The sequence below is a fragment of the Pogoniulus pusillus genome, chromosome 25, assembly GCF_015220805.1.
Source record: "Pogoniulus pusillus isolate bPogPus1 chromosome 25, bPogPus1.pri, whole genome shotgun sequence".
In the NCBI taxonomy this organism is placed as follows: domain Eukaryota; kingdom Metazoa; phylum Chordata; class Aves; order Piciformes; family Lybiidae; genus Pogoniulus; species Pogoniulus pusillus.
The window spans coordinates 2,808,317-2,831,054 of record NC_087288.1 but is presented as its reverse complement, the minus strand read 5'-3'; the positions used below and the strand labels follow the sequence as shown (position 1 = coordinate 2,831,054).

Below are 22,738 nucleotides of genomic sequence, written 5' to 3'. Positions count from 1 at the left end.
CCTGGACTCATTCCTTAGAATCACAGAAACATCCAGGCTGGCACAGCCCCTCAGGATCACCAAGTCCAACCTAGAACCCTACAAGATTCACCTTAGACCAGAGCCCCAGGCACCACGTCCAAACCACCCTTAAACACATCCAGGGTTGGTGACTCCCTACCCTAGATCAGGCTGGCCACAGCCCCGTCCAGCCTGGCCTTAAACACCTCCAGCCATGGGACCTCAACCACCTCCCTGGGCAACCCATTCCAGCCTCTCACCACTCTCCTGCTCAACAACTTCCTCCTCACGGCCAATCTGACTCTACCCACCTCCAGCTTTGCTCCATTCCCCCCAGTCCTGGCACTCCATGAGAGCCTAAAAAGTCCCTCCCCAGCTTTTTTTTTTGCCCCCTTCAGATCCTGGAAGGCCACAAGAGGGTCACCTGGGAGCCTCCTCTGCTCCAGCCTGCACAGCCCCAACTCTTTCAGTCTGTGCTCACAGCAGAGCTGATGCAGACTCTCAGCATCCTCCTGGCCCTGCTCTGGACACACTCCAACATCTCCACAGCTCTCTTGTCCCAGAGGCTCCAGAACTGGATGCAGTACTCCAGCTGGGGTCTCAGCAGAGCAGAGTAGAGGGGGTGTCAAGGTTTAGTCAAGGACTTGTCAGTGTGAAACTAATGATTGGACTTGATGATCTTGAAGGTCTTTTCCAACCTGAAAAGTTCTGTGACTCCAGAGTTAGCCTCTCTTTGTTTTGTGCTCCTATTGGGGTTTCATACTGAATAGAAGCCAAGCAGCAGAAATTGCATCAGCTGGTGTAAGTGTGATGGTTTCACTCCAGCCTAGACACTCTTTATCTCACAAGAGAAAGCCTATTGAAATGAAGCATGTGTAAACTTTTCAGAGCAGCAGACAAGCTCTCCATGGACACACTTTTATGGCTCAGTCCACACTGAGTGCTCATGTGATGGAAAAGAAGGTTTCTTGCTGGCCTGGCCAATGCTGTTAAGTTGTTTCCTGGGATCTCTGAAGTTTCATAAAGAAAACAGATTGTGGATTGTAGCCTCTCAATCATGTCTACCAGCCGTGGGCTTGCACTTTTGCCACTAACTGCTCTGCTGACTCATTGCCTGACTCATTCAGTGAGTTTCATGTTGTTCAATATTAATTTAGCTTAGGGAAAGGCATACCACCAAGATTTTGCCACTTGGACACACACACACATGCTCTCACTGGCTCTGGCCAGCCTGATCTAGGGTACAGTGTCCCTGCCCATGGCAGGGAGGCTGGAAGTGGATGATCCTTCAGTAGATGATCCTTATGGTCTCTTCCAAACCTGACTGATTCTATGGTTCACTCATTCAATTTTGAAAGCCAGGTGGGGTTGGGCTCTGCTGCCAGGCAAGCAGCAACAGAACAAGGGGACAGAGTCTCAAGCTGTGCTGGGGCAGGTCTAGGCTGGATGTTAGGAGGAAGTTGTTGGCAGAGAGAGTGATTGGCATTGGAATGGGCTGCCCAGGGAGGTGGTGGAGTCTGTGTGGCTGGAGGTGTTGAAGCCAAGAGTGGATGAGGCACTTAGTGCCATGGTCTGGTTGATTGGCCAGGCCTGGGTGCTAGGTTGGGCTGGATGAGCTTGGAGGTCTATTTCAAGCTGTTTGATTCTATGATTCTGTGATTTCTAGCTAGTAACTAGAACCCGAGCTGGGCCAGAATGGGCAAATGCAGCATTTGCTGCTCTGCAAGCTTTGATCCTGTTGATGAAATAGTCAGGAAATACTTCTTCAGTGCAATGGCTCTTGAACACTGGAATGGTCTGCCCAAGGCAGTGGTGCAGTCACCATCCCTGGAGGTATTTCAGCAGCCTGTGGACACGGTGCTCAGGGGCATGGTTTAGTGGTGACCCTGTAGTGCTGGACTGAAGGTTGGACTGAGTGATCTTGAAGATGTCTCCCAACCAAAGATAACTCTGTGATGCTGTGCAAATCATGCCTTGGGGCTGGCATGTGGCCTGTCCCAGGAGTGCTGGGTGTGAAATACAGAATCACAGAATGTCAGGGGCTGGAAGGGACCTCCAAAGCTCAGCCAGTCCAACCCCCTCTGCCAGAGCAGCATCACTCAGAGCAGATCACACAGGAACACAGGAGGGGTTTGAATATCTCCAGAGAGGGAGACTCCACAACCCCCCTGGGCAGCCTACTCCAGTGTTCTGCCACCCTCACAAGGGAAATACAATGGCTTTGGGTGTTGTATCTTAATCTCAGTCCAAGTTGCCACTAGTCAGAGAGTTCTAACACAAAGTGAGGCTTTGAAAAAGGGTGCTGGAACCCTCCCAGTGGCCACACTTCACTCCCTTTAAGTATTTAATATAAAGCAATGTTTTGAATATTTATGAATCAAATAAATGGCTGTTAGAACCTGGCTTTCTGATTATTTGTCTGTTGGGTTATTTTGGGGGGAGGGGGTTTGAACATTGATCTATTAAATGAAAGCTGGGATTATACCACAGCCAACAGCTCAACCTTTTTGCTGTTTATCTGCCTGGGATTAAAGCTTTCTGAAATTCTTGCTTCAGAAAGCACATCCAGTGGAAATAGACAGAATTATTTCAACAAGCAGTGCTGTTTGAACAGTTTCTCATCACAGAAAGGATGGCCAGCTAATAATATTTTTTAAGATGCCAAGTTAAGATGAAGAACTGTGACAGTATTTACACTACTGAAGCTTTAACCTTCCTTCACCCCAAGCTCAGCTATAAAAGGCATCCAAATTCAACAGGAGCAGCATCCTCCCTCTGATTAAATTGGAGCCGGCCAAAGCAGAGCTCAAAGGTTATTCTCAAAGCACAGGCAGGGTTTCAGGGTGGTTACCTTTGTGGCCCTGCTTTTTTGTCACTTAGGGAGTGGGAAAATCACAGAACCTTAGAGGTTGGAAGGCACCTTCAGAGATCAAGTCCAACCTCCTCTGCCAAAGTAGGACCCCTACATTAGGCCTTGCAGGAATGCATCCAGGTGGGGTCTGAAAGTCTACAGAGAAGGAAACTCCACAACCTCTCTGGGCAGCCTGCTCCAGGGCTCTGTCACCCTCACTGTAAAGAATCACAGAATCAAGCAGGTTGGAAGAGACCTCCAGGATCATCCAGCCCAACTTAGCACCCAGCCCTGGACAATAAACCAGACCATGGCACTAAGTGCCCCAGCCAGGCTTGGCTTCAACACCTCTAGGCTCACAGATTCCACCACCTCCCTGGGCAGTCCATTCCAATGCCAATCACTCTCTCTGCCAGGAACCTCCTCCTAACATCCAGCCTAGACCTCTCCTGCCACAACTGCAGACTGTGTCTCCTTCTTCTCTTGCTGCTTGCCTGGCAGCAGAGCCCAACCCCACCTGGCTACAGCCTCCCTGCAGGCAGCTGCAGACAGCAATGAGCTCTGCCCTGAGCCTCCTCTTCTGCAGGCTGCACCCCCCCAGCTCCCTCAGCCTCTCCTCCCAGGGCTCTGCTCCAGGCCTTGAATTCTTGGGGACTGTGTCCCCTTGTTCTGTTGCTGGTTGCTGACAAAAGGACCAACCCCACCTGGCTGTGTTTGGAGACTTGACCTTGTTTGCTCACATACTCAAGGGAGCAAGAAAAGCAGCCCACAACGGAGGTGGCTGCTCAAATGACACAAGAGATTGGAAACTATGAAGCCACAACCTCAGAGACACTCTTGCCATCCTGAGGACAAGAAGTTCACCAGCTTGTGTACAGGAAGTCTGACAAACAGCAGTATTTCATGTGGAATTGCTGCCTCCTGGGCTGGCAAAGAGCCCTAGGCAGACAATTTACTCAGCTTGGAGGCAACACTTCACATGCACTGATGAGAGGGAGGTAGCAGTTACCAATTACTGAGACAAATCCTTGCTTCTAGACACCAGGGCTGCTCAGGTGACCAAATGTTCTTGGTCATATAGCTGAGACATATGTAGAAGTGGCCTTCAGTGTGGTAAAGTCCCTATGGCATTTTGGCACTGAGAGGTTGGATGGTAACCAGATTAGGAGGTTTGCAAGCTAGTAGTGTCCTGCATCTGGGGAGAAACAACACCATGAAGCAGTGCAGATTAAAGATTGACTTGCTGGAGGGCAGCTCCATGGAGAAGGGCATTGGAGTCCAGGTGGGCAGTAGTTCTCCACTGGATGGCAATGTGCCCTTGTGGCCAAGAAGGCCAATGGGATGCTGGGGTGCATTAAGGAGAGTGTGGCCAACAGGACAAGGGAGATTCTTCTGCTTCTTTACTCTGCTACAGTGAGACCATATCTGGAGTATTGTGTCCAGTTCTGGGCTCCCCAGTTCAAGGAGGACAGAGGTATACTAGAGAGTGTCCAGTGGAGGGCTCTGAGGATAATTAAGAGATTGGAACATCTGCTTGATGAGGAAAGGCAGAGAGACCTGGTGCTGTTTAGCCTGGAGAAGAAAAGCCTGAGAGGGAGCCTTGTCTCCAGAGACCTTCAAAACCAATCTGGATGTGTTCCTGTGTGCCTTGCTCTAGGTGATCCTGCTTTGGCATGGAGCTTGGACTCTATGATCTTCAGAGGTCCCTTCCAGCCCCTACTGTTCTCTGATGTTATGATTCTATGATTTGAACAGTAACACTCTGCCCAAACACATCCTTCTGAGTGGTTCAGATATCCTACAGATATCATATAGACTGCAACTTTCACTCACAACCATCAGTCGTGTTCCTTGTTTCCTGGTTGCTTATTGAGATCCCAAAGGTCTGACATGGAAGCTGGAGAGAGGAGAGGAACTCTGTGAGAAATCAGCTGCAAGTTACTCAGGATCAGGGCACTGAGTGGGGACTTCTGGAAGTTTCATCAGGCTTCCTGGGATAGGACAAGCAGCAATGGATGGAAGCTGCAGCACAGGAGGGTCCAGCTCAACACAAGAGGCAAATTGTTGACTGGAAGGGTCCCAGAGCACAGGCACAGGCTGCCCAGAGAGGCTGTGGAGTCATCTTTTCTGGAGCCTTTCCAGGCCTGTTTGGATGTGTTCCTGTGTGCCCTGAGCTAGATTGCATGGTCCTGGTGTGGCAGGAGGGTTGGACTGGATGATCTCTTTGGATCCCATCCAGGCCCTGACATCCTGTGGTGTGTGGTGGTGGAGCCCTCAAGTGATGGAAGGACAGCCAAGTCCATAAAGAATTTCATCATTTCTGCTTGGTGGAGAAACTGGAAGAGGAGTTATAAACCTCAGAGTTAGGAGTGAACAGAAGCAGGGCACATCCCAGTACAACAACCACCGGTCCCCACTCCTGCTTGAATAACTCAGTCTGAAGAAGAGGGGAAGGGTTTTGTTCATGCAGTTGGACTTTCATAGTCAAAATAAGACTGCACATGCTTGGTTCTTCCATTTCCTCACTTATGATTGCTTTTGCTGAAGAATCACAGAATCACAGAGTGTCAGAGGTTGGAAGGGACCTGCAAAGATCATCGAGTCCAACCTCCCTGCCAAAAGCAGGATCCCCTAGGGCAGTCTGCACAGGAATGCATCCAGGAGGGAGGAACTTTGTGTTTTGGATAAATGTGGTTGCACACCTAAAGGAAGACAACCTCCCTGAAGACAGTTCAATCTCTCTGTGGAGCAGCACAGGCAAGAAGCAAAAACAGAAGTGTGAAGGTCTGTAGATAGATTAATAGAAATTGAGCAGCTTGGGGTCAGCCTCTTGAAATGCCACAGAGGTTGTTTCTCTCCCTGTGCCTTAATTCTCCTTCCAAAATGACTGAAACGTCACTTCTTTACCTCTGGAGAGTCTTCAGGAAGAACAATACACTCAGAACCTACCGTAATGAGGCCATCTAAAGGCTATCTTGATAAGAATGAAACCATCTGCTGCCCTCTGTAACAGCCTTTCCTCTTTTCCCTATCTCCCAGGCAGCAAACAAGGCTGTTTCAGAGGTGGAGATTATTCAGCTTTTATCCCAGTGCATGCAGAACCTTGGTCACACTTTGCCTCATCCAAGATGTTATCATCCTAAAGCCACGCCTGGTTCCTCTAGAAGAAAAGCACAGTTCCTGGCAGAGGTTGGTGCTGAGCTTTGAGAATGTTTGGCTCCCTCCTGGGCTGCACACCCTCAGTCTACCTGGCTTCTGCGTGGCTCTAAGGTAACAGGAGAGGGAGAGGAAAAAAAATCAGGTCAAGAGTTGTTTTTCCCTCTGCTGCCATTGCCAGAGGCACAGCTCAGTCTGGCTTCTAGCTCACTTGCAAGGCTTTGACATGAAGCTCTGCAGAGTTGTGCTGGTAGACTCTCTCTTGGGTTAGGACTGGTGGGATGAGTTTAGGGAGTTAATTAGAGTCATTGAACAGGTTGCCAGGGAGGTGGTTGAGGCCCCATCCCTGGAGATATTCAAAGTGAGGCTAGACAGGGCTCTGAGCAACCTGATCTAGTTGAGGATGTCCTTGCTGAGTGCAGGGGAGCTTGGCCTGGATGAGCTTTGGAGGTCTCTTCCAACTCAAACCTTTCTATGATTCTGTGATTCAATGATTTTATAATTCTATGAATCATGAGTCTATGAATATGGAAATATTCAAAGTGAGGCTTGTGATTCTCTTTTGCATCTCTACACCCAAATCCCATCTGCAGCAGGTGGAACAAACAGGGAAAACAATGTCTACAAAGGCTTCTAGTGATAGGAGGAGCAGCCAAGGTTTCAAACTAGAGCAGATTTACACTGGATGTGAGGAACAAGCTCTGCACCTTGAGGGTAGTGGGACACTGCAACAGGTTGCCCAGGGAAGTGGTTGAGGCCCCATCCCTGGAGATATTCAAGGTGAGGCTCAACAGGGCTCTGGGCAACCTGATCTAGTGGAGGATGTCCCTGCTGACTGCAGGTGGGGTTGGACTGGATGCCCTTTGGAGATCAGCTCCAATCCAGACTGTTCTATGGTTTTATATTTCTATGATTCTACAATTAATGGCCATGGTGGTCTTAGGTTGAAGTTTGGTTGTGATGATCTTGGAGGTCTCTTCCAACCAAGTGAGGCTGGACAGGGCTCTGGGCAATCTGATCTGGTTGAGAATGTCCCTGCGGAGTGCAGGGGGGCTTGGCCTGGGTGAGCTTTGGAGGTCTCTTCCAAATCAAACCATTCTGTGCTCCTGTGATTCTGTGCTCCTATGAAATGAAGAAGCAGTGAATTCAAAGCAGAAGCTCTCTCAAGATGAATTGTATCAATACTTAGGAAGCTCATCACCAGGGCTGGAAATTCTTTATCTGCCACACAGAGAGCTGCCACTTGAGCTGCACAGGAGGGCATTGGGGCAACAGCTATCAGCATGAACATGACTCACTTGAAAATCAGCTCTGCTAAGGGCAGAGGTATGCAAGGATAGACATCTGTTCAGAGGGAGAGTTAGGAATCTCAGCTTGTACTCATCTGGAAGCCAGCATGAACAAATGAGGATGATTTTCCTGGCTCTTTTTCAACAGCTTCATTTCTTTCACACCTTTGCCTTCATCTCCTGCCCATTCTCTGTTGCCAGCCAGCACACACAGCTTCTCCTGCCCATCTCAGCATTATTTCCCCAGGAATATGAAGGGGTACAATCAGCTTTCTGTAATAATACATCCAATTAACAGAAAAAAATGCTCAGAGTATCTTTAATAAAGGCAGCTGATGAAGATGTGATGCCTAACAGCAGCCATTTAAATACCACAGACATAATTATGGCAGCCTTTTTATGGAGGGTGGGGGGGAAAAAAAGCCTGTGTCAACCTTCACCTAAAACCTTGTCAGGGACTTGGATTTCTTCTGACATTTCCAGCAGTGGTTTCTGCTTTCTGAACTCTCAGGTCTGAGCCCTACAAGGATTTTTGCTCTCCTTTCCAGATTGTTGGAGTCTTGCCTAGGCAGAGGTCTTCTTCTAACAGGCAAATTGAATGCTAATTTCTAGCTGCAGGAACCTTGGTGCTCTCTCCTGATTAAATCTCTTGTAGAGCACAAAACTGGGTTGTTTTTTCTTAAACATGTCATTAGCAAAGCTTCTCTTGCTGATATTTTTATCTCCTCTGCTCTGTGTCATGCTCTGAAGTCTAATCAGGCAAGCCCCCCTGCACTCCTTAGGTAGCACAGTAGAAGAAAGAATCATAGAATTGTCAGGGCTGGAATGGACCTCAAGCATCAGCCAGTTCCAACCCCCCTGCCATGGCCAGGGACACCTCACACTAGATCAGGCTGGCCAGAGCCTCATCCAGCCTGGCCTTAAACACCTTCAGGGATGGGGCTTCCACCAGCTCCCTGGACAGCCTGTTCCAGGGTCTCACCACCCTCATGCTGAAGGACTTCTTCACATCCAATCTCAATCTACCCATTTGTAGCTTTGCTTTTGAAGTGTTTGGTTGCTTCCTTTGCTTGAGAATTAGGGGGTTGGTTGGGTTGGGTTTTTGCTTTGCTAGGAAGATGTTAATTTTATCATTCTCCTGACCACTCTGCTCATTTCACTCCCTTCATACTTGAGGATTCTATGCAAGAGCATTTGGCACCAGATAGGAAACACTGCTGCAAATAACAGCAAAAGTAAAGATAATTAAGCTAGAAAAACCTTAGGCAGCCCTCAGTGTAAATCACTCTGCATCTGGGTCTCCAGATTTGCTTTTCCAATAATTACATTCAGATGGATAGGTGGGGAGAGGCCCAGGGGATGAGATTGAACAAGGCCAAGGGCAGGGTTCTGCACTTTGGCCACAACAACCCCAAGCAGCGCTACAGGCTGGGGACAGAGTGGCTGAGAGCAGCCAGGCAGAGAGGGAGCTGGGGGTGCTGGCAGAGAGTAGCTGAAGATGAGGCAGCAGTGCCCAGGTGGGCAGCAGAGCCAATGGCATCCTGGCCTGTATCAGGAGCAGTGTGGGCAGCAGGATCAGGGAGGTTCTTCTGCCCCTGTGCTCAGCACTGCTCAGGCTACACTTTGAGTGCTGTGTCCAGTTCTGAGCCCCTCAATTCAAGAGAGATGTTGCAGTACTGGAAGTGTCCACAGGAGGGCGCCAAAGCTGGTGAGGGGCCTGGAGCAGAGCCCTGTGAGGAGAGGCTGAGGGAGCTGGGGGTGTGCAGCCTGCAGCAGAGGAGGCTCAGGGCAGAGATCATTGCTGCCTGCACCTCCCTGCGGGGAGGCTGTAGCCAGGTGGGGTTGGGCTCTGCTGCCAGGCAAGCAGCAACAGAACAAGGGGACACAGCCTCAAGTTGTGGCAGGGGAGGTCTAGGTTGAATGTTAGGAGGAAGTTGTTGGCAGAGGTTCAAGCAGGTTGGAAGAGACCTCCAAGCTCAGCCAGTCCAACCTAGCACCCAGCCCTGGCCAAGCAACCAGACCATGGCACTAAGTGCCCCAGCCAGGCTTTACTCGAACACCTCCAGGAACAGCAACTCCACCACCTCCCTGGGCAGCCCATTCCAGTGGCAAATAGATATACAACATAGATACTGTACACTGCAGAGGAAGGCTTTTGTAACCCCAAAAGAAGTCTGAGGAACTGAACATGAACAGACTGAGAAGGGACAATTAGTTAGTGGGCTGCCTAGGCAGTTCTGGAGTACTGAAGGCACTTGGCTCCAGCTAAAGCCATCTGGAATATTTCCATTTGTACTCAAATCTGAACCAGAAAGAAATGTCAGAGGGGGTAGGTAGAGTCAAGAAAACTGCAGAAGCCATCTGGAAGCCCTAGGAAATGTCTGGAGCCCCACTTGTTGCAGCTAGGACATGCCAGAGGAATGCAGGTGACAAGGGAACAGCTGAAAAGGAATATTGCAGTGAAGCCCAAGTGACAAAAAAAAAAAATCATAGTTATCTTATTTGCAATTTGTGCCCAAAACTATCTCTCAAAGCTGTTTTGTGTGCCAAAGTCACCTTGGGCTGCTGCCCACAACCTCAAGCCAGGCTTAGCTTCTCTCAGGGAAGAGACCTGATTTTACTAAACCTACTTCCCCAGACTGCAATGTCTCTGCCAGTCAGTTTCATGCTCCAGCTCTCTGCCATAAATCATTGCTCTTGAACAAATATCAAGAAGGAAGACAGACCCAGATCTCATCCTCCTCAAGCCCCTGAGTGCCTGGTGCATCAGATGGTGCTGAGCTTGGGCTTCACTCAGCAAACAATTGACCTTTTGTCCTGCTCCTGGGAAGGCACACAGCAGGAGTGGGTGTGCTTAGCAGTACCTTAAAGGCCTGGGCTGATCTCTGGGTGCAGTGTGATGAAAACTGGAGCAGGGTGACAGCAGCAGTGGGTGCTGGAAGCAGCAGAGCCTGCCACACCCCAGCAGGGGAATAGGAATGCGTGCTCAGAATAGCCGTGGGAATGCAACAGGACCATTGTGATTCTGCTGATGTTGCAGGCCTGCCAAATCTAACCAGCTGCCTCTGGAACCACTGCCACTGCCAGCTATTGCCAGCCATCACGCTGGCACCTGCCAACCAGACAGGCTGCCCTAGAGAGCCAGAGCTGCTGAGGTGCCAGCTTGGGGCCTTACGAAGGAGAGATGCTGCCTGTGTGTCCAGAGGAGCCTCCCAGAAGCAAGGAGCTGGGTTTAGAACCATAGAATTGTCAGGGCTGGAAGGGACCAAAACTGCTGGAGTGTGTCCAGAGGAGGCCATGGAGCTGGTTGGACAGCTGGAGAACCTCCCCCATGGAGACAAGTTGCAAGAGTGCTTGTTCAGCTTGGAAAACAGGTGGCCCTGGAGAGATCTTGTAGCAGCCTCTCAGTACCTGAAGTGGGGTCTACAAGAATCATAGAATCAGTCAGGGTTGGACCATTCAGCTCCAATCCCCCTGCCATGGGCAGGGACACCTCACACTAGATCAGGGTGCTCGGAGCCACATCCAGCCTGGCCTCTTGTTTCCTTCCCCTTTCCTTCTTTTACACTACTCACTACAGATAGCTCCAGTTTGGATTCAAACCATTTTTTTTCCCATGCAGGAAAGAGAGAGAAAAATATCCTATCTCAAAATATCCCCCCAAAAGAAAACAAAACCCATGCAGTAACCAAAGCAAACCTCTAAGCCTGAGAAGGAAAACTGGCAGGAGCTCTGTGAAAGCAGCTAGCAGCTACTCCAGGCTGCCCCTCCTGCTGCAGTCTTACAAAGAAGGTACTCAGGAAGCACAGATGGGATAGAGCAGGCAGAAAGAAAAGACTCATAGGATGGAGAATGCAGAAAGAAAAGACTCAAGAGTGCTAAAAACCAAAGAGTTAGGGTAGAAACCTCACTGGTTTGGCTAAACAAATACAGGTATTGATCACTTAAACTGCTGCATGCATATTAATGATGGACAAAATATTTACTCAGAGTTTTCAGATCATCTTCTAAAAGCAAAGGTCTTCAGGTGCTACACCAAAGTCAGAGCCTGGCCTGAGAAGTGTTTCATTTTGCTTGCCAGGACATCTAAATAACAGCTATCATTTGCTGCTTGTGGCAGTGCAGCACAGAGAGACATAGAAGCAGTCAGGGCTGGAAGGGACCACAAGGAGCAGCCAGTTCCAACTCCCCTGCTATGGGCAGGGACACCTCACACTATCTCAGGCTGTCCAGAACCTCATCCAGCCTGGCCTTCACCAACAGGCTTCCACCACCTCCATGGGCAACCCTTTCCAGGCTCTCACCACTCTCATACTGAACAAATTCTTCCTAACATCCACTCTGAATCTACCCACTTCTAGTTTTGCTCCATTGCCCCTAGTATTATCACTACTTGACACCATAAAAAGTCCCTCCCCAGCTTTCTTGTAGCCCTCTCCAAATACTGGAAGGCCACAATAAGGTCTCCTTGGAGCCTTCTCTTCTCTGAACAGCCCCAACTCTCTCAGCCTGCTTGGCACCAACCTTGGTAGAGATAGAGGATGGTTGGATTCAGTGATCTTAAAGTCCTTTCCAAGTGATGGTTCTAATAACGAATGCCCTCAAATCAATGCAGTGCCACTAAGGAGCGTTTTTAAAGGTACCTTTGTCCCCATTGCTACCTGTCTAGAGCCTCATCCAGCCTGGCCTTAAACATCTCCAGGGATGGGGCTTCCACCACCTCCCTGGGCAACCTATTCCAGGGTCTCCCCACGACCCTAGAGGAGCCCTGCAGCTCCTCTGGGCATGAACTAGAGGAACAATTGCCAGGCGTTAGGATAGGTTGCCCAGGGTGGGTGATGGAATCACTGTCCCTGGAGGTGCTGTGTGGTCATGGCACTTTGGGCCAGGTTTTAATGGCCATGGTGATGGTTGGAACTTGATGATCAGAGAGGTCATTTCCAACTGAACCAATTCATGAACAAAAACTTTCTTTTCACAGTTTTTTCTTGTACAGATGTTCCTCTGGAAGAAACAAATCACCAGATCACAGGCAACTGAGAGGGAGCTGCAGTCTGAAGTTCCACCACCATCACTCTGCTTCTGACACCAGGGTGCCTTTGGAGTACCAACAGTTATTTTGCCAGAGCAGCTTCCAAATGCCAAAGGCAAAACTGATTCCCTCTGATACCCAACTGCTAAAGTCCTGCTTCAAATTCAAGGACTGGCATTGGTATGCAGCACTGAAAAGACATAAAGTGAGCCCTGGGGCCACAGATCATGTTTGCTGCAGTGGCCCAAAGAAACACAGAGCTGTGCAGCATGATCAGGAGGTGCTGATGCAACTAGGGCTGTGCAAGCAGCTGGCTGGGAGGAAGAGCTACACTGAGGCCTCAGCAAGGTGGTGATTTCATTTCTGATTGCTAAGTAGTGTTCAAAAAAAGAGGCAACGTTGGAAAAACAAGCAACCAAATGAATAAATAACAGGGCATCTTCCTCTGCAGTTTCCTCCTCTGTTAAAGAATCACAGAATTAAGCAGGTGGGAAAAGACCTTTGAGATCATTGAGTCCAATCCACCACCTAAGCCTTCTAATTTTCTAACCCATGGCACTAAGTACCTCATCCAGCCTCCTCTTAAACACCTCCAGGGATGGTGACTCCACCACCTCCCTGGGCAGCCCATTCCAATGCCAATCACTCTCTCTGACAACTTCCTCCTAACATCCAGCCTGAACCTGCCCTGGTACAGCTTGAGGCTGTGTCCCCTTATCCTGTTGCTGGTTGCCTGGGAGAAGAGCCCAACCCTACCTGGCTACAGCCTCCCTTCAGGTAGTTGCAGACAGCAATAAGGTCTGCCCTGAGCCTCCTTTTCTCCAGGCTAAAAAACTTCAGAAGGTGAAGAGGTTTTAATATTGCTTGAGGCTGTAAGATTTTCACAAGGTAGGATCAGAGAATCATTTCAGTTGGAAAAGACCCTTAAGATCATTGAGTCCAACCATTCTGGTGCCAACCCATATGCCTCAGCACCACATCTCTGTGTCTTTTAAACACTTGCAGGGATGGGGATTCCACCACCTCCCTGGGCAGCCTGCTCCAGTCTTTGAGAAACCCTTTCAGAGAAGACATTTGTTCTACTATCCAAACAATAAACCCTTTCAGGGAAGGAATTTGTTCTGCTATCCAGACTTATGGCATGTGGCCTGGGAAAATGGAGCTGGAAGATAGCTTTGAAATCCTCAGTCACAGCCCTGTGATGGTTAGAGGTGTCCTGAAAGTTGGGACAAGCAGCAGCTGCTGGGCTGGCACATTGCTCCTGCCACCCACGCAGAAGTGTTGGCGTAAGAGCTGAAAGCAGCCTTTAAGTGGCCTTGCCTGGTGGAGGGGAGCTGCCAAGGGACCTTGGTAGTGACACTTTCATGATGTGCCACTTATGGAGGGCACAGAGAGCAGTGCACAGTTCATCTGTTTGGTGAAAAGATGAACTGTAAACCTTAGTTGGTGGATTCGGTGCTCTTGTGAGGTGGGGAGGTGTGATGCTGGCTGGCTGCATGCTGTGAGGGTGCAAGTAGGACTGAGGAGTAAAGGACAAAGCTTCCCAGCTTGTGGCCCAGCTCTGGTGCCTCTACCTGCCTCACCTCCTCTCCATCTCCCATACAGGAGACTGCAGGCAGGAAGGGCTGTAGATTCCTAAGGGCATTTGCAATCAGGGTTACTGGGCACTGGAACAGGCTGCCCAGAGAAGTGGTGGAGTCACCATCCCTGGAGGTGCTCCAAAGGTGTCTTGTTGAGGAGCTTAGGGATGCGGTCTGACAGTTGTGTGCAGGGAGATGTTAGGTTATGGCTGGGATCTGCTGGAGAGAGTCCAGCAGAGGACTGTGAGGATGCTGAGGGGACTGAGCACTGCCTGATGAGCAGAGGCTGAGGGACCTGGGGCTGCTTAGTCTGGAGAAGAGAAGACTGAGAGGAGATCTAATAAATGTTTATAACTATCTGAGGGCTGGGGGTCAGGAAGGGGTAACAGGCTCTGCTCACTGCTCCCTGGGATAGGACAAGCAGCAATGGATGGAAGCTGCAGCACAGGAGGGTCCAGCTCAGCACAAGGGGGAACATATTGACTGGAAGAGTCCCAGAGCCCTGGCACAGGCTGCCCAGAGAGGTTGTGGAGTCTCCTTCTCTGGAGCCTTCCCAGGCCTGTCTGGATGTGCTCCTGTGTGCCCTGAGCTAGATTGTATGGTCCTGCTCTGGCAGGGTGGTTGGACTGGGTGATGTCTTTGGGTCCCTTCCAAGACCTGACATCCTGTGAGCCTGTGATCCTGTGACTCAATGATCTTAAGGTCTTTTCCAAACAGATGATTCAATGATTCTATGCTCTGCAAAAGTAGAGCAATTCAATCAAAACCTGTAGCCATGGCACCCTGGGACATGGTTTAGCAGGCACAGTGCTGTTGGGTTGAGAGTTGCACTTAGTGGTCTTAGAGGACTTTTCCAACCTTTATGATTCGAATGGTGAAGGGCTAAGATGTTCCAGCCTAAAGTTTCTAGCCTCAGGCATTGAAGCAGCTTCTGCAGAAGACTGAGAAGCTTAATCTCACTACAAAATAAGGAGAGCAGCTCTCACTTCTCAGCAGGGCTTCAACAAACGCAAGTCTGGACAGGAATGGGAAATGAAGACTGAGGATTGCATTAGTAATGATTAAGCCTGATGCTAATCCTGCTTCATTTTCCACATCAGTCTAACTTCTGGCTTGCTGGGTCCAAATCACCTGCACTTCTCACCCCTTATCCTGGCTTTCATTAGAGACTCATACACTCAGAGCAGTTTAGGTTGGAAGGGACGTTGAAGATCATCCAGTTCCAGCCTCCCTGGCAACGGCAGGGATGTCTTTCACTAGCCCAGGTTGCTCAAGACCTCATCCAACCTGCCCTGAAACACCTCCAGGGAAAGGGCATCCACAACCTCTCTGATCAGGCAACCTGTTCCAGTGTCTCACCACCCTCACTGGAAAGAACTTCTTCCTAATCTCCAGTCTCAATCTGACTTCCTCAAGCCTCAGTCCATTCCCTCTCACCCTATCCCTCGCAGTCCTTGTCAAGGGTCCCTTCCCAGCTCTCCTACAGCTCCCTTCATGTACTGGAAGGCTGCCCTGAAGTCTCCCCAGAGACTTCTCTTCTCCAGGCTGAAGATCCTCAACTCCTTCATGCTGTCCCTTTAGGAGGGGTGCTCCAGCCCTCTGGTCACTGTGCTCTTCCCTGTAGAGTCTAGAAGCAGTGCATGCTAAGCAGCTCTGTCTTTTATTTCTCTATTTATTCAGCAGACGTTTTAGGGATTGCAGTGATACTCCCTTGGGGGAGCAAGCACTGAAGTCTTTAGACTGAAGCTCTTCAGCCAGTGCTTGAATCTGAAGTTATCTGGCAATTTTCAGTGACCTTGGGTATGAGGTTGGGTCTGAGGCAGAATTAGACCTTGATATAAAACTCCAATAAAATAGAAAGCTCAGCAGGGGAGAGAACTTAGCTCTTTAAGCAGGAATGACAGAAATCAATATTCATTGAATTGTTTGCCCTTGTAGGAGGCAAGTGAGTGATAGACAAGGAGTGTTGAGGTATTGCCTCACTTGGCAGGGCTTTTTTTCAGCGTGGAGCTGCCTCTCTCTTCACAAATACAGCAATGCCTTCATCACAGATTAGTCACAAGGAGAGAAGAGAAACTCATATGTCAGGACACCTGAAACAGCAAAGACCAGAAAGGGGGAAATAATAAATATCAACTGAGAGGTTGCTTTGTGATTTAGGGATTATAGAGTCATTAAATGGTTTGGGTTGGAAGAGATCCTGCCCAAGCAGGATCAGCCAGAGCAGGAGACACAGGAATGCATCCAGGTGGGGTTGGAAAGTCTCCTGAGGAGGCTCCACAACCTCTCTGGGCAGCCTGCTCCAGGGCTTCAGCATCCTCACAATAAAGAAGTTTTCCTTATGTTGAGATAGAATTTCCTGGGTTCCAGATTGTGTTCATTGCCTCTTGTCTTGTCACAGGGCACCGCTGAAAAGAGCCTGGCACCTTCTTGACTCTTCAGTCTGAGTTCAAGTTCTCCTACAGCTGCCAGTCTGTGGATACATTGAGCAGAGATGCTCAGCTGGGTGGAGACTGGAGTACACTCTGTTTTAATGAGAGAACAACCTGAGTCCAGTGGGCATCCCTGGGACTGAGCCTTCCCAACACCCACCAGCTCTCCTGCAGAGATCAGACAGGGAAACTGCAAAGGCTGAGTGAGGGCATTCACTGTGTGCCTCTGCTCCTTGTGCTCACCAAGTTGGAAGGACTGCACCACAGACACTTAGGAGCTATTCCATGCACTGACCAATCTCCATTTTAAGAGGTAGTTGTGTTCTCTGCTGCTGTCAGGAGCTGTACCATGTTTGAGGCAGCACTCTCATCAGAGTTAAAGTGAAAAGCAGCCTTTCCCACATACAGGCACAGAGCAGTCAAGAAAGGCATAGCAGAAGAAAAGGGCTTCCCAGTGGAATCATAGAATCAGGCAGGGTTGGAAGGATCCACAAGGATCATCCAGTTCCAATCTCCCTGCCATGGCCAGGGATATCTCACACCAGATCAGGCTGGTCAGAGCCTCGTCCAGCCTGGCATTAAACACCTCCAGGGATGAGGCTTCCACCAACTCCCTGGGCAGCCTATGCCAGGGTCTCACCATCCTCACACTGTGAAGAACTTCCTAACATCCAGCCTGAACCTGCCCTGGCACAGCTTGAGGCTGTGTCCCTTTGTTCTGTTGCTGGTTGCCTGGGAGAAGAGCCCAACCCCACCTGGCTACAGCCTCCCTTCAGGGAGTTGTAGACAGCAATGAGCTCTGCCCTGAGCCTCCTCTTCTCCAGGCTAAACAACTTCAGAAGGTGAAGAGGTTTTAATATTGCTTGAGGCTTTAAGATTTTCACAAGGTAGGATCAGAGAATCATTTCACTTGAGTGCAGGAGCAGAAGAACCTCCCTTGTCCTGCTGCCCACACTGCTCCTGAGCCAGCCCAGGATGCCATTGGCTCTGCTGCCCACCTGGGCACTGCTGCCTCATCCTCAGCTCCTCTCTCCCAGCACCCCCAGCTCCCTCTCTGCCTGGCTGCTCTCAGACACTCTGGCCCCAGTCTGTAGTGCTGCTTGGGGATGTTGTGGCCAAAGTGCAGAACCCTGCCCTTGGCCTTGTTCAGTCTCATCCCATTGGCCTCTGCCCACCCATCCAGCCTGGCCAGGTCCCTCTGCAGGGCTCTGCTACCCTCCAACAGCTCCACAGCTGCTCCTAACTTGGTGTCATTTCAGGGAGACAGCAGCATCTGAACTAATAGCTCTTTGCAAAGACCAACCAGTAAGGAGCAAGAGGATACATTTTGTGGTAGAGGCCAAACTATGGAGGAACCAAAAGGATAATTTCTCAGTACTTCTCACCCCTTTCTGAAGAAGAATCTCATCTACAGGGCAAATGCAGTCAATTTTATTGAGCCAGTATCCCTAGACTATGAGGCAGCTTGGAGAAACCTGGCTGGAGAAAAAAAGAGCTGCTATAAGGTGTTCTAGTGGGATGAAGGAAATGAAGTGTGTAAGAAACACAAGGGGAAAAGAAATCCCCTCAGTGGGGGGATGAAGCCTGTGGTGCATTGAAGGATCTGGGTCTAGTGATTCAGTGAGAGAGAGAAAGTGCATTTCTGTTCATAAGCCCCAATGAAACTGAGCTGTTTATAGCAAGACAGTTGCTATAACAGTTCAGCTGCCAAAATTCTCAGGGAAGACCCCAGGTCATAATAAATGACAGCACAAGTAGCATCTGAAAGAAGGATTTACACTGCAGGAGCGAGGAGCAAGGAATGTGTTAATTCATGCAGCATATGCCTGCTGCCATTCCTCCAGATGGAGGAGGAGGATGGCTCTGGGAGCTCTTTGGGGTTGTTTTGTGGAGATGCACTTAAACTAACAAGTGCTTGCTCACACTGAGAAATACCCAGCCCTGCTCAGGCCACATCTTGAGTGCTGTGGCCAGTTCTGGGCTCTTCAATTCAAGAGAGATGTTGAGGTACTGGAAGGTGTCCAGAGAAGGGCAGCAAGGCTGGAGAAGGGCCTGGAGCACAGCCCTGTGAGGAGAGGCTGAGGGAGCTGGGGGTGTGCAGCCTGCAGCAGAGGAGGCTCAGGGCAGAGCTCATTGCTGTCTGCAGCTGCCTGCAGGGAGGCTGTAGCCAAGTGGGGTTGGGCTCTGCTGTCAGGCAAGCAGCAATAGAAGAAGGGGACACAGCCTGAAGCTGTGCCAGGGGAGGTCTAGGCTGGATGTGAGGAGGAAGTTCCTGGCAGAGAGAGTGATTGGCACTGGAATGGGCTGCCCAGGGAGGTGGTGGAGGCACCATCCCTGGAGGTGTTGAAGCCAAGCCTGGCTGGGGCACTTAGTGCCATGGTCTGGTTGCTTGGCCAGGGCTGGGTGCTAGGTTGGGCTGGCTGAGCTTGGAGCTCTCTTCCAACTTGCTTGATTCTGTGACTGTGACTGATTCTGTGACTCTATGAAATGATTTAAAACAGGACTGTGCCAGGTGAGCTCTGTTACAAACGAAGCTCAGAGCCCTCTGCTTCAGGAGAACTGGAAAGCAAGCAGAGAGACTGCAGAGAGAAGTGACCAATATGAGCAGAAGACCAGACAATGTGACCTCTGAGAAAGGCTGAATGAAGAGCAGAAGTTCACTGGAGAGAGAAAGAGTCCGAGGGAACAGGGTGGGATTCGAGCATGGTGAAACAGAAGAGGTTTCAGAGGAAGGGGGAGAAGCTTTTTCTCTGCAGGCACAGAGAAGGCAGGAATGGGTGGCTGTAGTTGTACACAAGGAATTCAGATTGGACATGGGAAGAAAACCCTTATGAGGAGCCCTAAAATCTTGTGAAGCATTGACTTTATTACCAGCTGAGCTCTGGGAGCTCCACTGCTGGACACTTCCAAACCCCAGTATCTCTGAGTCATGATAGAAGTGGAGTTGATCTTCCCTCAAAATAGGGATGAGTGATCTTTTGAGATCCTTCTCAGTCCCTTTTGATATGATTCAGGTTTCAGTCACATCACTTGGAACACACTCTGGGATGTGAAAAAAAAAGAAACCCAACCCCGAGAAGGCAAATGAAGTTTAAAAGTTGGATCCTTGCTTAAAAGGAGAGGCAAAAGTAAGAAAATACTGACATCAACAGACACTCTAACTCCATAAATCTTAATGGCTGTAATTAGGAGGGAATGACTGCCATAAATAGAAACACAGAGCACTCAGTTGTTAAAAGGGCTTGCAACACTAAAACCATGCAGCTTAAACACTTCTTATGTTGAATTCAGTGCATTAAAATGCAACCATTTACTTTACCCACTGCAAGATAATCATGAAATAGAATCATAGAATCAAGCAGGTTGGAAGAGAGCTCCAAGCTCAGCCAGCCCAGCCTAGCACCCAGCCCTGGCCAATCAACCAGACCATGGCACTAAGTGCCCCAGCCAGGCTTGGCTTCAACACCTCCAGCCACACAGACTCCACCACCTCCCTGGGCAGCCCATTCCAATGCCAATCACTCTCTCTGCCAGGAACTTCCTCCTAACATCCAGCCTAGACCTCCCCTGCAGACTGTGTCCCCTTGTTCTGTTGCTGCTTGCCTGGCAGCAGAGCCCAACCCCACCTGGCTTCAGCCTCCCTTCAGGTAGCTGTGACAACGTGATAGAACAGGCTGTCCAGGCAGGTGGTGGAGTTGCTGTCACTGGAGGTGTTCAAGAAAAGCCTGAATGGGTCACTTAGTGCCACTGGCCAGGGCTGGGTGCTAGGTTGGACTGGATGATCTTGGAGGTCTCTTCCAAGCTGCTTGATCCTGATTCTACAATTCCCTGATCACAGCACCCTCACATGTTTACAAGTTTGGAAGGAGCATGGAGGAGACTCCGAGGGGCTAGGGACTTATGTCATCCTTTCCCACGGTTGCTTCTCCCATCAACAGAAGGAGGGAGAGCAGAAAATCAAGTCTGGACAAGGCAGGACATGTTCAGGCCTAATTTGGCCTATTTTGGCCTCCCACAACAAGACTCCACCCAGTACAGCCTGCTCTAGGTGAATCTACCCTGGTATGGGGGCTGGAATAGATGATCCTTAAAGGTTCCTTCCAATCCCCACCATTCTATGATTCTTTGAGTGCAGTTCAGTCTGAACACAATCAATAACTTTTACAAAGGTTTATTTTCATGTTACCCATGAGGAAACAAAGTGTATTTTGGGGTTGGTTTATTGTTTTGGGTTTGTTTTTTTTTCCTTAGCCATGTTAATTTGATATCTGCAGCAGGAGGAGATTGGGTTTGTCACTAAAATAAGATCTGGCTGAACCCTTCCAGGCAGCACATTACAGATAAAAGCAATTTCACAGTCATCTTTTTCAGCCTAAAGTGGCATTTAAGATGCAGAGGCACAGATTATGTTCACTGGAAGAGAAGTGAGGGAGGTTTCAGGAAGGATGTTAAAGTTAAGGGAAGAGAAAGCAACTCCAAATTTCCCTAAGGGAAGAACAAAAGAGAGAGGAAAAAAAGAAAGCATAATATTAATAGGAGTAGTATCAAATGAAGGGAGGAAAGTGCAGTATTACTTTACTGTGCAACCCAGTGGTGCAATAGAGGACATAGGACAGAGGCAGGGCAGCTACTGTCTCACAAGCTTGTGGCCAAGGCAGCCCAGGATCCACAACATACACCCTGCCAAGGCTGCAGCCCAAGAGACTCATGGCAGCCTGAGTTTAGGTGCATTCTCCTTCCTAAATCAAATGGGAGCCTGCAGTGTGGTGACAAACCCCACCAGATTTATGAAGAGAGTCATGAGAGTTCCTAATACTCCAAGCACCTTCAAAACTATCCCTGCAGGTGGTTAAGAAGAGGCTGGAGGAGGCACTTAGTGCTGTGGTTTAGTTCATTAGAAGGGTTAAGTGATAGGTTGGACTGGATAATCTCAAAGGTCTTTCCCAAGATGCTTAATTCTGTGATTTTACCCAAATTCTCCAGTGTCATTTCAGCCTTCCTCTGTGTTTTGTGTCCACTGGGAGGTGGAAGAGGAAGGTTGGCTTCACTTCTCACTTGCTCCCTGCGATAGGACAAGCAGCAGTGGAGGGAAGCTGCAGCACAGGAGGTTCCAGCTCAACACAAGGGGGACCTTGTTGACTGGAAGAGTCCCAGAGCCCTGGCACAGGCTGCCCAGAGAGGCTGTGGAGCCTCCTTCTCTGGAGCCTTTCCAGGCCTGTCTGGATGTGCTCCTGTGTGCCCTGAGCTAGATTGTATGGTCCTGCTCTGGCAGATGGGTTGAACTGGAAGACTTCCAGAGGTCACTTCCAGCTCCTAACATCCTGAGATCCTGCTGGGATGTGCTCATGTGTGCCCTGAGCTCTGGCCAAGCATTTTGGACTTGATGATCTCTTTGGGTCCCTTCCAGCCCCTGGCATCTTCTGAGCCTGTGATCCTTGCTGTATTGCACTCCCAAGTGCTCAAAGCCAGATGAGTGGAAGCATTTGAAAGGTTGGCACCAGTGGTGCCCCAGCACGGGGAGAGGTGAGCTGGGCCAGTTGACCACATGGAAAGTGAGAGCACACAGCCAGGGAGAGCAAATGCAAGCAAGTTAATACCCCTCAAAGTCTGCAGTACTTTTGCACCCATGAAATACCTAAACTTGTTCAGCTTTACAGGAAGGGCTTTGGGAAATGGTGATGGGAAGCAGCTGGGGCTGGGGGAAAAGGGTGAGTGCTGCTGGGAAAAGATGGCTGGGCTTAGTGCTTTGCTCCATGGCAGGGAAAACCAATGAAATCCACTTGCATTCACTCTCCTGCTTGCTCCTCTTACACCACTTCAAGGTATGAAAACAATTTATTTACAGTGTCAATTTGCTTGTAGTTCTCAACCTCAGTTTTCCTGCTTGTCTGGTAGTTGTTTATAGAGGCAGTTGCTAGGGAGTTGAAGATTAATTGCCTTCATCTCAGCATGTGAAATAGCAAGTCTGCTACCTTGCTGCTGCTTTTGAAGGTCTATAGCCAAGGCAAGTGTAGGAGATAGCAGAAAATGAGCTTTAGGGCATCCAAGCAAGAGTATTGCTATGAGCTGATGGAGATGAGTCTTGCACTGTCCTCTTCCTCCCAGTAAAGGTTAGAAAACCCGAAAAGGTTTTAACTAGAGCTGCTTGAAAACAGCCTTTGTTTTCCCTAAACACCCTTTTTACCTCTGAAAAGAAGGATCTGAACCTGAAACTTTGCTGTTTGCCCATGCCAAAGGGGCTTCTGTGGCTCAAAGGTGCTGCTGCAGAGGAGCTCCCTGCTGTTTGCACCTGAGGCCAGGCTCCTTCCCCACGCACTCCTTTGCAGAGGTGTGGTGGTTTTCAGGAGATGCCATCACCCAGAGGCTTGGTGAGGAGAGCAGAGGTGTCAGACAGCCTA

The 22,738-nt window shown here is 49.5% G+C and overlaps 1 long non-coding RNA gene across 1 annotated transcript; it reads left to right on the top strand.

Annotated features, from left to right (window-relative positions):
- Positions 1-5,924: 5,924 nt before the first annotated feature.
- On the top strand, positions 5,925-12,771 carry LOC135186435 (uncharacterized). Its single transcript, XR_010306863.1, has 2 exons — positions 5,925-6,040; positions 12,278-12,771. It is a non-coding gene; the product is annotated as an uncharacterized LOC135186435 (long non-coding RNA).
- The last annotated feature ends 9,967 nt before the right edge of the window (positions 12,772-22,738 follow it).